At 38.9% G+C, this 13404-nt stretch overlaps 1 protein-coding gene across 5 annotated transcripts in view; it reads left to right on the plus strand.

Moving 5' to 3' along the window:
• Positions 1 to 3995: 3995 nt before the first annotated feature.
• creld1b (CRELD disulfide isomerase 1b) overlaps positions 3996 to 13404 on the plus strand; it is a 97946-nt gene continuing 88537 nt past the window's right edge. For 3 of the 5 annotated variants that reach the window (XM_076276366.1, XM_076276363.1, XM_076276368.1), the window contains exon 1: positions 3996 to 4154. The gene's annotated coding sequence lies outside the window, so the exon portion shown is untranslated. Of the gene's footprint in view, positions 4155 to 4348; positions 4553 to 13404 lie in introns of all 5 variants that reach the window. The other 2 variants (XM_076276364.1, XM_076276365.1) reach the window with 2 other exon arrangements.

Consider the following 13404-nt stretch of genomic DNA (forward strand, 5'->3'; position numbering starts at 1 on the left):
CATACATTTTCTATCTTGCTTTCCATAACACCCAAACTATCCATCAGCTGTTCAGTGAAATATGATTTCTTTTTTTTTTAATATGTGTGTTCGGGGCAGGCTGCTGTCTTTTGTAGCTTCTCCTGGGGCTCGTTTCTAGAAAGCGTTGTTTGCTAACTTGCGTCGCAACCTTGGTAGTTCGCTCCATCGTTCTTGGATTTGGTGTTTCTAGAAAGGGTAGTTCGAACTCTCAATTCCAAAACAAGGACGCAAAGTTTGGTCGTTTGAACTACTGCCCCTAGGCAGTCACACTTGTGTCGTTCCTTGGTAGTTCCTGTTGGTGTCCGGTGTCCAACCGCCTAACCAAAAATTGCGAAGTGGATGTTTATCTCGTGACTCAATAATTGATCTATCCTGTAGCTTAATTTTGATTAAGACACTGACTCCCCTACTTGGCTCATTCTTGCTATTTATGTGAATTCGAGTATTGCCTTGCTTTTAGTATTATAATCTTCACAGACTCTTACTACAGCAGTGATAAATGGTGTAGTGGCTAAGGCAGATGACTTGTGATCCCAATGTTGTACAGTAGGTTCGATTTTCTTAAGATGTGAGTTTGTCCTCTTGCTTCTCGCTACCTGCAGGTGAACTAGTGTAGATATAATTGTTTTTGACTGATGTCTTGTACCTATGGTCTCTCGATGTAGAGTAGGCTAACTATATACATAAATATGTATGGTCAAAAACTATTGTTGGGTCTCGTAGGCCTACTCTTACTCAGAGATGAAGAGAAGAGATAGGATGCGAACTCCGGCCGAGCGCGTAGTGCACTGACGCGCTGCCTTTAAGCCACAAGACAATTGACAACATGCGCGATACCCAGATATTCGTCCAGCCTATATATTTTTTCCCAACATAGATATTTTTTTATTTTTTTTTAAATAATAGCACATATTGGTCGGCTTTAGTAAAATGTTTTATATACTTGCAATAAGTTTAGGTTTTTGCAGATGACAATGACAATGCCAGCATTAATCACTCGGTTTAAATTAGAAAAATAGAAATATTGGTATCAGCAACTATACAAATGTAAATACAGCGGGGATAATACGTATTGAACACGTCAACATTTTTTTCAGTAAGTATACTTCCAATGAAGCTATTTGCATGACATTTTCACCAGACATTGGTATTAACTCAGATAATCCACCCATATAAAAAAATCCATACATTAAACATTACATACAACCATTAAAGTCCATAGGTAGAGTTATGTGTAATGAAGTGGAATGACACAGGAAAAAAGTATTGAACACGCCTGCTGAAATTTCTTAAATACTTTGTGGAAAAGCCTTTATTCGTAATGACCGCTTCAAGGCATTTCCTGTATGACGAAACTAATCAGTCACAGTATTCTGGTGTGATTTTGGCCCATTCTTTTAAACAGATAGTCCTTTAATATTGAAGATTCCAGGGGTCCCTCTTTTGAATCCTGATCTTTAGTGAATTTCCAAAACTTCGAAAAATTTCTCTGAAACCAATTGAGAGTTTCCTTTGCTGAATGGTTTGAATTATTGTCCTGCTGGAAGGTCTAGCCATGTCTCATCCTCATCATCCTGGTGGATGTAAAGATTTCCCTGGAACAAAATGACTCCATTCATCATTCCCTTCAACGTATGAAGTCTGCCAGTACCATGAGATGAAAAACAGCCCACACCATGATCCCTAGTCTTTAGCTCAGGGATTCCCAAACTGTGGTACGTGTATGTGTATGTGTACGTGTAATATGGACACATTTTCTAATGCATTCACAAAAGACTTTATGGATATGCTTGACTCCTTTGGCATTGCACAATATGTTGACTTTCCAACCCACAATAAAGGGCATATTTTAGATCTGGTCTGTTGCTCTGGTATCAAGCCTGTCAATATCAGTACTGCTAAACTACCCATCTCTGATCACAAAGCTGTACTGTTTGACACCCATCTGCCTGTCATGAAGTCCAAGGTTCAGCGTGTGATGTCATATCGCAACATTAAAAAGGTGGACCCAGAGGAACTCCCTTCTCTAATTGCCACTTATCCCTCCCCTGCTTTTAATACTTCATTGGGGGCTTTAGTTGACCAGTATAATGACTGCATGTCTACAGCACTTCACAGACTTGCTCCTATGAAGATGCAAACTGTTTCATTTGTGCAATCCGCTCCTTGGTTTACACCTGAACTTCGGCATATGAAATCCTTGGGCCGACGCCTGGAGCGGCTGTCAAAAAAGATTGGTCTTAATGTACACAAAGACATGTATTCTGAACACCTGCATCAGTATAAAAATGCACTCTGTGTTGCAAAAACATCATACTATGCAAAGATAATCAGTGAAGGACAAAGAAACATGAGGGTTCTCTTTTCCATTGTTAATGGTCTCCTTAAGCCACCTGATAACATCACCCACCAGGAACTCTCTGATGAACGCTGCTGCTCAGCCTTCCTGAATTTTTTCAATACCAAAATTAAGGCAATTCACCAGCAATTAGAATGTTCAATTACTCAGTTAAAACAACCATGCTCACTGAGCACTCTGGGCTCACCTTCCATCAATAAACTCTGTGAATTCAGTCTCCCTGCTGAAAGTACCATCTATGGCCTCATCAAAAAGTGCAATTCCTCCACCTGTCAGCTGGACCCTCTTCCAACAAGCCTGGTTAAGAGCTGCCTATCACCTATTGCTCCAATTATTAAATCGATATTTAACACTTCTTTTCTCTCTGGCACAGTCTTTCCAACTTGGCTTTTCTCTCCAAAGTTCTTGAAAAGATAGTGGCAACCAGAGTCCTGCACGGGTTCGGGTACCCGACGGGTATGTGATTTTTTTTAATTTTTATTGAGGGCAATTAACGTAAGGATTACAGAAAATCAAAGTAGGCCTACTTTGTTTGTGTAAATGCTTTGACGGGTAATTCACAAAGCAGTATAACCTTTGTAGAAGTGTCCGAAAAAAGACAGTCCCCTAAAGAGATCATCAGGTCATATGTTTCAATACATTCATATATTTTGTAATTCATATTAAGTTCATATCTTTTTAATAATTGATATTCTGTGACCTGCATTACTAATAGTCAACTAAATATCTAGTCATTTCATTTTGATTTAAACTATTAGACTACACTTCTCTTTAATGTCATTACATTGGTGGTGTGTAAGTCTAATTGACTGCCTGCTTTAAGGACGTGAGAGTAGCCATTTCTGAGTGGATAGGAAGGCTTGCATCTCACTGTGTTCGGCCAGAGTGGAAATAACTTTTTGCATAGGCTACTGCATTACGATATGTGGATGCAATTCATGTTTTCTATGTCATTAGTTAAATAAATGTTAATAAATTACAATCATTCTTGGATCATAGAAGAGGTAAATGTTTTGCAATGTTATTCATCTATGATTTTGGTAGCACTATGACACGAGCTAAAACATCTCCAGATGTAGGCTACACGTTTGCCAATGGGTTGCATAGCCTAGGCTACTCAAATGTCAGTAAACCAAGTGGCTCAATATTCTGCGCGAGAGACTGTAGTGGTAGGTGAAATTTCACAGGGAATCTCCGATGATTGGTCAGATTTGCGAAAAAGTTGGGGTGTTTGTCGCCCCGATTCGCGGGGATTTGCTGAATTTGCGTTAATTGCGATCGCAATTATAGACTGTAGTAGGCCCTAATAGGCCTGATTAATTTTGTGGATCAGTGTAGGGCCCTATCAAACCCCCTTTCTGTGCCTAGCCTAGGCTACTGACTCCGGCACAGACAAGTTTCACATGATAGGCCTTCTGTTAATGACCTTATTTTGATTAGTTCCGGAAATCGTTGTTCGTTATATTAGGTCATCTAGCAACCTGTCTGAAAATCGACGCATGTTATCAAAGCTTTTAGGATGACACACACCCGTCGTGATGTGATTGGTAGTATACTGCGGGCGTGACATGTTATTGGCTGTAAGCTTTCGTCCTATTAGGGCAGACCGGAAAACTTCACAGCCTCAAACCGTAGCCATGAAAGGTGGGGCACACAATGAAATTATGATAAAGGATTTGGCGGAGCTATTTATAAACAATAGCAGCTGAAAGCAGCTATTCATTTTGATGCAATTACGTGCGGACTTTCTTGACGTGATTCAGACATCTGGAAGGTAAGTGATCTAGTGGCACGTATTTAGACAAAACCTATAGCAGTCTTGCTAGCTCTCCATAGAATATAATGCTACAATCTGCATTAGCACGGAATATGAAAATGCACTATATAGTTTCTTTTTTAAGATCTCAATAAGCAATCTGTCGCAATAGGCATAGGCTTCACGTAAAATGCTCTCTTTTTCAAACATAGGCACTGAATTAAAAACAGAGGACCGCGAAACCATCATTACAGATCAGTTCCTGTTAGTGTAGGCTACGACTTACCCGCAAGATTCGTCTGCAAAATCTGATTGGGCTTGGTGATGCTGCAGCTGATTCCCATAAAATGCATGTCTACACATGGGACACGTGGGAAAGTAAAGTGCGTTGAAGAGTTTTGTAAGTGAGGATAAAGGTAAAAATAAACAAATAAGTAATGTCACCTAAGATATGTGTGGGCTTTAGTAGGCTACTGTTTTATTTCATACAAAACATGTGCAGGTGATTATCATTAGGCTACAGACAAAGTACTGTCCGGTGGCTTCTTTTTTATTATTATCATTAGTATTATTACAGTGTGCGCTGTATTGTTATCTGGTGGCTTTTTCTTCATTATTACAGTGCATGCAAGACACTCGTCTATTATTATTATTATTATTATTATTATTATTATTATGGTTCAAACAACACAGGAACCCTCTTGCTCTTTTTCTGATTGTTCCTTTTCTAAAGACAGAAGGGCTTCGGAGTTCCTCAAATGGGTAAACTCACTTTGTAATCAGAAGGTGCTCTTTGCTGAAATACTTCTACCTTAATGCAAAACGGATAGATTCCAGGCACTCTTCTTCTAATGAAAAAAAAAAAAAACTATTTCCAGGCTAGTTCATATTTGTAAGTGTAACAAATCAGGCTTATATTATATTACGGAGCCCGGGAAGGGTCACATTGGTAAATATTTTTAGGTCACGTTGGTAAATATTTTTAGACCGCACTATTGCGTTCTTTCGCAATAGTTTTGCGTTCCCATGAAATACTTTTGCGTTCCCTTGCAATACTTTTTGCATTCCCTCGCAATAACTTTTGAGTTCCCTCGCAATAATTTGTGTTTCCTCACAATAACTCTATGCTGCTGCTTCCTCAGTGAGCCGTGCCACATCCCATGTCGAATTGGACAAACGATACTTTAAAATCCTCACTTTAATGTTACTGTGTGAGGCTGGCAACTATAGTTGGGTATTTCCCAGAATTGGGGCCTATTTCTGTCCACAGGGTGTAATTCTATTAAAAACACATTAAATCTAATAATGTTTAGCATCACTAATTAGTATAAAGAAAAACAAGCCTAGACTTTTTTAATGGTTGCTCCTACTCATGATTTAGACACATTTTATTGGTGTTTTATGGTACAATATCAGTGTTTTGGTGTTGTCCGCAACCAGAGTTTTCACATATTGTGCCATATCTCAAACATTATTTATCAAAAATTTATTTAAAAAATCATGCATATGAATTAAATGTTATCTGAACTAATGAACTGCATGCACACATTATGCATATATATGCATTTCCTGCTCTATTTTGCTTAATGTATACCTGTCCCATGGTTTAGCCGTCATTACCAGCACACTCTACATAAAAGCACTTTGCTACTGTTTTTTAATCAAAAAAATATTTGGTAACCATGGTCACCTAATATCACAGTGGAATACATGGGTGTCAAGCAGAAAGATTGATGCCTTGATGTCCAGAAACATAAGAAAATCCAAGCCAGGGTCGAGTGAAAAAATCAAAAAATAAGATACTTAAACGACTATAATTCATGTTGTAAGTAAAATTCAACAATTCTAATAAGTTCAAGATAAAATAGACTTCATGTGAAACCATAATTGATCATTGATTGATCATTGATTGACCATTTCATCTTTAAAATGTACATATTAGATGATGTGATGGTAATGACATTTACCTGAAAAATGACAAAAAAGCATAAATTCCCTTATACTGTGGTCTTAACCAAGCTCACAAGGTTACTCCTATCAAAATGACTGATAACTTGATGCATACCAATTAGTAAAATTTAGAATTTTATTTTTCAAAATTTCAGTTACCCAAATAGGCCCGAAATCTGAGAAATGCCCAGTTATGCCAGTTCATAAGGAGCCTCACAGCTGTGCAAGTTGCAGCAACTATTTCTCCTCTCACGGATCCCGTTCTCTCGTGAATCCATGTTGCCGTCTGCTGTGTGTGTGTGTGTGTGTGTGTGTGTGTGCAAATTGAGTTAGCCTACCCTCTCCCCCCACTAGATCCCACTCACTCACTGTGCGCTCTGATATGACACTGACCATGAACTAACGTGCTGACAGCGCTGCGTGAATGGGGACTGAAATGTATGGAGCCCAAGTTGAAACTGCAAAGCAACAGAACAAAAATGATCCTGAGGAACTCAAAAAGGTATTGCGAGGGAACGCAAAAGTATTGCGAGGGAACGCAAAAACTATTGTGAGGGAACGCAAAAGTATTGCGAGGGAACGCAAAAAGTATTGCGTGGGAACGCAAAAGTGCGGTCTAAAAATATTGCCCACCCTGTCCCCAGGGGGGCTCTGTATATTAGCCTATGAAAAATATGTTTTTGATTTCAACTTTCACAAGCAGCTGAGTAGCCTACTTTTAAGTTTTATTCTATGAATTTCGCAGGAATTCTTTCAGTTGCAGTTGGTTGCAGGAAAGCTAATATATTTAGCATTATTTCAAACTATTTGTATTTTAGATGGGAAATCCAGGGTCGCCCATTTTAAATGCTCACTAAGATCACGTAAACCCAACCACAGATCTTTACTGACAAACCAGCTATTCTCCTGACGATTGCTATTGTGATTGTTATTGTGTTGATGTAGCATTTCATTTTATTGATGTAAGCTGGTTTTTTGAGGTTGCATTTTCTTTTCAACAATGGGTCGTTGCTTAGCTGCCTGCCTTAGCTAAGTCAGGGAGCTAGCAATTTAACTAAATATAATGTATCATAGGAACAACATGTACGCAATCAATTTCTACCTCGCATGTTTTTAACACTCACTACTACCAGAGCTCTGCTACTACGGAATAGGTGTAACAAGATCTCGTGCCATATGATCTCGCGAAATCTCGCTATATAAAAATGTTGCGATATTTCTCGTCAAAGTAAAAATCTGACGAGATCTCATGCCATGAGATCTGGCGAGACAAGAATATCACAATATTTCTCGTCAAGGTAAAAATCTGTCTCGTGGAGAAGTATCCAGCTGTAGCCACCATGACTAACAGTGCCACATCCACTTTTACGTTTGGATACCTGCTGGAAACAATACCACTCAATTACATTTTTGTGTCCCTAAAACACTGCGCCACTGTGCTTATTTCAGTCTTGCACAGCTGACTTCAAAAACATAAAGTTGGCAAGATTCATGGACCTGTGTTGAATCTATGCAGCCTAATACCTTCTCCATTTCCATTGAAACTAAACCAGTGCAAGTGGCACACCAGGCTATAAGAAATCCTGAAGTGAAATTCAATACCTTTATTACCTTCTCAAATAATTTAAAACCTCAACAGGTCCGTGTAACACGTGAAAAATTGGATTCAATTTTCTAAAATCGTGGAGGGGGGGGGGGGGGGGGGGGTTTGCTCGTCAAATAAATGCATATTTAGGATTTTGGAGTTGTATCTTGATTTTGTTGTGTAACATTGGATAGAAAACTAGACAAGAAAAATCGGACAAGAAAAATCCGAAATAATGTTGTTTCTCTTTGTGCCTGGGCTTGCCTGAGAGGGGCAGGGTCTTGTGACCGACGCAAGTTAAAGCTGATAGGCTGGCGAGGGCCGAGTTCCACCTTTTACCATGCTTGCATTCAAGGGTTATGGCTTGTGCAGGTTTTGCCATTCGACAGAAGGCTCAGCATATGATGCTGGGATGATAGATATGCAGCATGTCGTTTGAGAACCATAAATAGTAGTGATGTAGCCTACTTCACTGAAATAGATTAAAATACAACAATGTCCGACTGTAGGAGTTCAGCGATAGGCTACGAGCTGTGAGGAATTTGTGCAACATGTGTTCAAATGTTTCTGTAGTGTATAGTTTTAGATGCATAGTAGGCCTAGGCTATATGATCTGAGCAGCGTTGAACTTGATAAATCCTTTGTTTAGCTTGTTTAGCTTTTTAATTTTACGCACCACAGTAAATCACCATGGCTATCATATTCACATAATTTCTGTCAAATCAAATGTGCATTTACAAGGGAAACCATAGCCAAATCCGAGTAGACTTCCCAAACAGCTATTCTGTCCATGTAATGTAAAGCAAGCGTGGTGAGGGGTGGGACTTGGCCCTCGGCAGCCAATCAGCACTCAGACCATGCCCGTCTTAGGCAGCCCCAGGCACGTATAGAAACAGCATCAGTTACTATTTTTCAATTACCCATTTTTCTATCAACCGTTACACAAATACAAAATCAGGATACAACTCCAAAATCCTAAATATGCATTTATTGACATGCAAAAAAACCACGATTTTAGAAAATTGAATCCAATTTTTAATTTTCAATAGAAAATTTAACTGATAAGCGTTACATGGACCCTCAACACCACTGTGATTTTCATCGGCGAAACCTTTCTTAGCCAAATTTTTTATATATTGATCAGGGGAATGAAATTAATTTATTTAGAATTTCAGTTCATACCATTTGTATAAACCTCTGAAGTTCCCCTACAAAAAAGGGCAAACATGGGCGGCGCCATCTTCGCCTCCTTTGTGTTCGAACTTCCTGTTTAGCAGTAGGCCTACATCCATTGCGATACATTGAGATAGCAGAGTTCTATCGCGATGACTGGCATCATATGTTATGGGTCATCCTAAAGTTAGGAATGTTTATTTAGGATTTTGGTTATTTAAGACTTTTCTGTAATAGGCCTACACCTTTCCTATCTGAAGTTAGGAGAACACTGACTTAGGAGTGACTGTTCTAAAATTACTTTCTAAACATAGTTACCATGGTTACCAAACAGATAAGATACAGGGCTTAAAATTCATTTTTCAAAATGGGCTGGAATTCCCCCCTTAGGTTATTCATGTAGGGGGGATTTACACAATTGGGGGGGGGGGGGGGTGTCAATTCTGATACCAAGTCAAGAATTGCGATTTCGATACTTCTTCGATACTTTTTTTAAAAAGTGTTTGATTTTGGGGCCCCCACCACCCTGACGTCATCAGTAATATATATTGTAGTGGGATCATTCACAACAGTGGACATCCTAGATTCTGCTTGACTCTCTCCACACACACAAACACACACTGAAAATGATAGCTTATGTGATATGTTTCTATCATATATTTTTGAATTCATATAGAGTGTATTTATTTAATAATGCATTTTTTAAAGTATAGCATTTTACTAGTAATTACTAGTAGCTAAACATATTTAGTAATTTGATTCCCTCATATTGACGTTTAACCTATAACACTTAGGCATATCTTTAATGTGGTGTGTAGGTCTAATTGAGTGCACATTGGTGATGAGTAGGTGTAATTGAGTGCCTGTCACTTTAAGAAAATACGTGAGAGTAATTCTATGGAGTAATTAGCCTCCCTTCAGCCTGACGGTTTTAGGCTATAGTCGCTAGTGAATAAAAGTTGTGCATAGTGCGGTATGTGGATGCAAATCATTATGTTTTCTATGTCATTAGATATAATAAATGTTCAAAAAACTAACATGTCGAAGACAATCTTTCTGGGATCAAGTGTTGACTTGACCAGAGCTAGCAGGATAGTTACCAAGGAGCTCTTTCCAGATGTAAAAGTTTACCATGGTTGCGTAGCCTATTTGCGTAAGCGCAAAGTGGTTCTCTCTCTCCCTCTCTCTCTCTCTCTCTCTCTTTCTCTCTCCGTGTGTGTGTGCGTCTGCATGAGGCTATGTTCAATTCAACTCGGTAGTTGATCAGTCCGGTCAATAGCACCGCATTCACGCCACATATATTAACGTCATCAGACAGGCTGTAAAAGTGTATGCGGGAATTTCTCGCATTATGATGGCTAGAGTTGCGGGACTTGAACAAATTATGCGCAATACCCGCAATCCCGCAGTGAAATTTAAGCCCTGAGATAGGATTTGCGAGTTAGGAAGTTTCTGTAATACGGCCCGTAGTAAGTGTTTTGGTGTTAGCATTTTAGACAATAAATAATCAGATAATGCATTGGGTTTTGGGTAAAAATAAAGAAAGCACTATATAAGAATATATTATGACAATTATGTATTGACATACTGTGCTGAGAATGGCCAGTCCGTCTCTTAAATATATCTCCATACGATACGGGAGGCCACCGCCGTATATCTACCCACTTGGTAGAGGTGAATAGCCTTGAGTGGCGAAGTACAATCTTGCCATCTGACATGCTGATGGCATTTTTCGTTTCCTCTCCATCCTCTCTGCCGTGTTATCCCAATGAAGCTAACTAACCGGAACAAGCCGACTGGAATATTGCACACAAGCTGGAAGAAAATACATATCTAAAATGGTGAATAGTATAGGAAGATAATGGGGATTTTGAATAATCACACCTGTTAACTTGCAATACGTAGTTAACTATCTCCAGGATTTCCTTACATGGGCAAAGATGACAGCTTTGGGTCCTTTTTCCTTTTTGGGTTATAGCACAACTTACAGTACACTTACAGCACACAAATTACCCTCTGTGTGCACAAACTGTCAAGGGACTTTTATTTTGAACTGTCATCAGCCTAGACATAAAAATTTCCTAGAAAATTTATTTTGACGTTTCGGCGTGGCAAAACATTAGGCTAAACATGCAGAAGGATACAAAAGTACCTATTTCACTTAGTAGCCTACATGTTCTATACATTCACAAATAAACGTCATGTGTAAGCAGTTTGTTTAACTAAAATGTCTGTCCTCATCGTGCTAACTTCACTGTCAAGTAGCAAGATGACACAGTAGCCAGATATCATGATCAGCCGTGTTAACTTGCTACAATCATTATACTACTCTTTTAATAGTATAAGTAAAGTAAATTTCGCTGCAAGCCAGGATATCATGCATGCAGTTTATTTTAGCATCTGTTTGATTCCCACGCGAAGTTAATATTAGGCAATTTAGGTATTTATTTATTTGGTGGCATATTCATGGTCCAGTTTCTACAGACAACCTGACACTGTGTTGTAAACCTTTATTACATTACATTTGGCTGATGCATTTTTAACCAAAGTGACTTACAACATGGTAAACAGTTTAAAGCTTTTTAAAAACAATTCTCCCAACAATTTAAAACAATTTAAAAGGTAGAGTACAATAAGAACAAGTGGGTCAGTGAGTGTGTTTTTATACAGTCAAGTGTCAGTTTTAGTCAGCTGATAAGCGATAGAATTAGCCAGACTAGTTGTAAGTAGTGCTACGAGAGGATATATTCTATGAAGAGCTGGGTCTTCAGGAGGTTTTTTGAAGATGGAGTGTCCATGCCCATGTTCAGGGTGGAAAATAAAAAAGAGAAAAGTGAAAATGAGAACCAGAATGATGAGCAGAGCAGATGAGCAGATCAGTGAACACCCCTGACCACTTGGTGGGTTTCACATCTTTGTAAACGAAAGTTTAATGCGTTTAGGGAGGATTGTTCCAGTGCACCTATGCAGCGTTGTAGAGGTGGGGGGGTGCTACCACAGAAACCGAAAAATTCTCAGGACCGCAGCATGTGTCCAAATTTCAATCTTAAACGTTCTATTTAATCATAAACTATCTGAAAACAGGGTTTTAAGTGTAAAATACCGAACTTGTCCTTTAATGTCATGATTAGGGCTGGGATAAACGATTATTTTTTAAACGATTAATCTAGCGATTATTTTTTCGATGCATCGATTAATCTAACGATTCATTTTTTCAGTCCGATTCGATTTCGATTCGATTATCGATTATCTCCTTATTCATTGGCTAATTAGCCTGGCGGGCCATCCTATATCATTGACATGTATAGTCTGGCATCGAATCATTCACCTCGCTTAATCCAAGGGGCGGGCAGAGAATTGTCTTTCAAACTGCCTAGGCATGCAATAGGCCAGCGCTACGACCATATCCGTATCCGGTCGGCAAAACGGCAAATACATCCTTCTTCGAAAGGAATGACTTAAGTGCATTGTGTTGATCTACTTTCAAAGAAAAGCACAAGTCCAACTCCTCCAAAGTTGACGCCAACGCCGATTCAAACAACCGCTCTTCGTTTGCCATAGCCACCTTCCTTGTTGTTCACCGTCGCAGGATGTCGTTATCCTGTTAAGCCCGCCTTAAGACTCTCTAACGAAATAGAGCGCTGTGATTGGCCGTCATCCACGATGTTAAGCCAATAGAAATTCCTATGGTTCGATACTAGACGTACAAGCTGAGCAAATTAATTTGCCGCCGCTAGGGTGCGTCTAGATTTCTAGGCTATTGGCTAATAGCAACTTATACATGTTTATGTACATATCTGAATGAATTAAACATGAATTATTTAACATTGCAATATATGTTTATTGCTCTTAAGATTCCAAAATAAAAGACTATACAAGTGCAAAGTAATGCATTCTTAGTCAGAGGTAGCATTCAATAAAGTTCAGTAGTGTATAGGTCTAATTGAGTGCCTGTCACTTTAAGACGTCTTGCAATTAACATTAACACAGTTAAAAGGCTGCTGATGTGTTTATGCAATTCATAACGTAGTTAGTTCAAATAACGGTTCGTACTTCCTTGGGACAAGCACTTTTGCGTCTTGGAAAACACCTTTCCATTTACATCGGGATTTTGCAAACATTCAGAGTCAATAAAATGAGCCCTGCATGAGTAACGAAATACAAGCATGCTCAACTTGACATCCAAACAGTATTCTAACATTAGCTTTGAGATACTGCTTGATTGCATACTGTAACTTAACTTAGTTTAGTCTCCTCAATGTACTATGTTGTGATAAGACCTTAGCAGAGTTTACTTTAACTTTAATGCAGCAGTTTTGAACAAATTTGCGCTGCATGGTCACGATGCTAAGCGGATTTAATAGCAATTTAGCCCACTGTGTTCTATGCAGTGCTTCTATGTGGCAACAACAATCCTTCAACAATCGTGAATATCTTGTTAAATGCACATGCAGAGGAGGAGTAGCGGGCTAGTTACGAGAGAGAGCAAGCGGGGCGAGGAAAGGCTGTGTGAGTAAAAAGTGCAGCTCAATGATCTTATCTTTAATTTAAATAGTACAA

This window comes from Alosa pseudoharengus, unplaced genomic scaffold, assembly GCF_046254945.1.
Source record: "Alosa pseudoharengus isolate Yale_2024_CS ecotype anadromous, Long Island Sound unplaced genomic scaffold, YU_APseudo_1.1 YU_APseudo_1.1_scf_9, whole genome shotgun sequence".
Taxonomy (NCBI): domain Eukaryota; kingdom Metazoa; phylum Chordata; class Actinopteri; order Clupeiformes; family Clupeidae; genus Alosa; species Alosa pseudoharengus.